Source organism: Galeopterus variegatus, unplaced genomic scaffold (genome assembly GCF_000696425.1).
Source record: "Galeopterus variegatus unplaced genomic scaffold, G_variegatus-3.0.2 Scaffold2726, whole genome shotgun sequence".
Taxonomy (NCBI): domain Eukaryota; kingdom Metazoa; phylum Chordata; class Mammalia; order Dermoptera; family Cynocephalidae; genus Galeopterus; species Galeopterus variegatus.
Window position 1 is genome coordinate 66429 of NW_007728837.1, and position 3852 is coordinate 70280.

The following is a 3852-nucleotide window of genomic DNA, read 5'->3' on the forward strand; positions in this document are numbered from 1 at the left end:
TTTTTTTTTTTTTTTTTTTTCTTTTTTTTTTTTTTTTTTTTTTTTTTTTTTTTTTTTTTTGGCAGCTGGCTGGTACAGAGGTACAGGGATTGAATCCCCTGGACCTTGGTATTAACGCACCACACTCTAACCATTTGAACTAACTGGCTAACCTTGTTTTCTTTTCTTATAGTGTCTTCATCTGGCTTTGTTATCAGGGTAATACTGGACTAATAGAATGATTTAAGAAGTTACCTCCTCTTCAACTTATTTGAAAAGTTTGAGAAGGAATGGTGTTTGTTCTTTAAATGTTTGGTAGAACTCACCAATAAAGCCATCAGGTCTGGGGCTTTTCTTTGTTGAGAGATCTTTTGATTACTGATTCAATTTCCTTGTTAGTTATAGGTCTATCCAGATTTTCCATTTCTTTATGACTTAGTCTTGGCAGGTTTTGTGTTTTCAGAAATTTTTCCATTTCATTTTGGGTATCCAATTTGTTGGCATGCAATTGTTAGTGACACTCTCTTATAAACCTTTTTATTTCTACAAAATTGATAGTAATGTCCCCATTTTCATTTCTGATTGTAGTAATTTGAGTCTTCTCTCTTTTTTTGTTACCCTACCTAGTTAAAGTTTTGTAATTTTGTTGATCTTTTTAAAGAACCAACTTTTGGTTTCATTAATTTTCTCTCTTGTTTTTCTCCTCTCTATTTTGTTTATTTCTGCTCTAATCTTTATTATTTCCTTCTTTCTGCTAGCTTTGGGCTGCATGTTCTTCTTTTTCTAGTTCCTTAAGTTGTAAAGCTAGGTTATTTATTTGAGATCTTTCTTCTTTTTTGGTTTAAAGTGTATTTTGTCTGATGTTAGTATAGTCACCTGTGCTGTCTTTTAGTTACTATTTGCATGGAATATCTTTTTCCATACTTTTGCTTTCAATCCATTTGTATCTTTGGATCTAAAGTGAATCTATTGTAGACAGCATGCAGTTGGAATATGTTTTTTTTTCCCATCTGCCAATCTTTCCATTTTGATTGAAGAGTTTAATCCATTTACATTTAAAGTAATTACTGATATGGAGGGACTTACTTCTGTCATTTTGCTGTGTCTTCTATATGCCTAATAGCATTTTTGTCCCTCATTTCTGCATTATTGTTTTCTTTTGTGTTTAGTTGATTTTTTTTTTTTTGTAGTAAAGCACTTAAATTCTTTTCCATTTCCTTTTGTATATATTCTGTAGCTGTTTTCTTTGTGGTTACCATGGGAATTACATTTAACATCATAACACTACAACACCCTACTTTGAATTCATACCAGCTTAACTTCAATCACATACAAAAACTCTGGTTCTTTAATAACTCCATCCCTATCCTTTTTTGGTTGTTGATGTCACAGAATTACATTTTCATACACTGTGCACCCAAAAACATAAACTAATAATTCTCTTAAATGCCTTAGTCTCTTAAATCATGTAGAAAACAACAAGCAGAATTATAAACCATTGTTGTAATAAAACTGGCTTTTGTAATTACCCACATATTTACCTTTATTGAGATTTTTATTTCTTCATGTGGCTTCAAGTTACTATCTAGTGTCCTTTTATTTCACCCTGCAGGACTCCCTTGAGCATTTCTTGAAGGGCAGGTCTAGTGGTAATGAACTCCTCAGCTATTTGTTTATCTGGAAGTGTCTTAATATTTCTCCCTCAGTTTTTAAAGAATATTTTTGCTGAACATAGGATTTTTGGTGGACAGTTTGTTTTTTTATCTTTTAGCACTTTGAATATATCAGCCTGCTGCCTTCTAGCCTTCAAAGTTTCTGATAAGAAACCTGCTGATAACCTTATTGAGAATCTCTTTTATGCGATAAGTAACTTCTCTCTTGCTGCTTTCAAGATTCTCTCTTTGTCTTTGGATTTTGAAAGTTTGATTATAATGTATCTCAGCATGGGCCTCTTTGAGTTCATTTTACTTAGAGTGTGTTGACCCTCTTATTTTTTTTTTTTTTTTTTTTTTTTTTTTTGGTGGCTGCCTGGTACAGGGATGCAAGATCCAAATCCTTTGGCCTTGGTGTTATAACACTGTGCTCTAACCAGCTGAGCCAACCGTCCAGCCAGAGTTTTATATGCATGTCTTTCATCAAAGCTGGGAAGTTTTCAGCTATTATTTCTCCAAATATTCTCTCTTCCTTTCTCTCTATCTCTTCTCTTTCTGGGGTTCTCAAAATGAATATATTGGTCCACTTGATAGTGTCCCACAAGTTCCTTAGGCTCTGTTCACTTTTCTTCAATCTTTTTCTTTATGCTCCTCAGACTCAGCAGGTTTCATTGTCCTATCTTCAAGTTTGCTGATTATTTCTTCTGCCTGCTCAAATCTGCCTTTGAATTACTTTAGTGAATTTTTTACTTCAGTTATTGTAATTTTCAGCTCCAGAATTTCTCTATTGTTTCTTACTAGGTTTTCTATCTCTTTATTAATATTTCCATGTTGGGCTGACCCCGTGGCTCACTCAGGAGAGTGCAGCGCTGGGAGCACAGCGGCGCTGGGAGTGCTGAGGCCACAGGTTTGGATCCTATATAGGGATGGCCGGTGCGCTCACTGGCTGAGCATGGTGTGGGCGACACCACACCAAGGGTTGTGATCCCCTTACCGGTCACACAAAAAAATAATAAAAATAAAATATTTCCATGTTGTTCATACAGCTATATCTTTCCATTCTCCACATTTCCTGATCTGCCACTAGGTCTTTTTCAGGAACAGTCCTGTTGATTTATTTTTTCCTTTGAATGGGCCATACTTCCCTGTTTCTTTGTATGCCTTATAATTTTTGTTGTTGTTGTTGAAAACTGACCATTTGAATCTAGTAATGTGGTAACTGGAAATTAAATTCTTCTCCTTACCCAAGGTTTGCATTTTCTGTATTTTGTTATTGTTGTTGTAGGCTGTCTCTGTGCCAAAGATCAGCCTGAAGTGTAAACTTAAGTTTTTTTCAGGTCTTTTCTGATCTGTACCTTTCCTTGGGCACATAGTCACTTTCTCGTTTCCTCTGTTTATGCAGTTACTTTTGAATGCCCCAGTCTTTTTTTTTTTTAAACATGACCACTAAGGGGATCTTAACCCTTGACTTGGTGTTGTCAGCACCACACTCTCCCAAGTGAGCTAATGGGCCATCCCTATATAGGGATATGAACCCATGGCCTTGGTGTTATCAGCACCACACTCTCCCAAGTGAGCTAATGGGCCATCCCTATATAGGGATATGAACCCATGGCCTTGGTGTTATCAGCACCACACTCTCCCAAGTGAGCTAATGGGCCATCCCTATATAGGGATATGAACCCATGGCCTTGGTGTTATCAGCACCACACTCTCCCAAGTGAGCTAATGGGCCATCCCTATATAGGGATATGAACCCATGGCCTTGGTGTTATCAGCACCACACTCTCCCAAGTGAGCTAATGGGCCATCCCTATATAGGGATATGAACCCATGGCCTTGGTGTTATCAGCACCACACTCTCCCAAGTGAGCCACGGGCTGGTCCTGAATGCCCCAGTCTTTAATGTCTGGCTTCCAGAAGGGGAAAAAGAGGAAAATGATGTGGGGAGAAGGGCACTGGCCCTTTAAATCCCCTAGATGTCACTTCAACCAGAGTGGGAGCCAACAACAATGGAGGGGGGTGCAATAACAATGGCTGTGAGCCTATCAGTCTGCACCTCTGTAATCAGAAGCAGCAATCAGTGATCAAAGCACAGAACTCTGATATTTGGAAGAAAGGGTCCTTTTGCCCACCGGGGCTCCCATAGCTGTGTGCAAGTTGCTCCAGGAACACATGCACATCTTCCTGCCACAGGGCTGGGAGTGGGGGATGTGTAGAT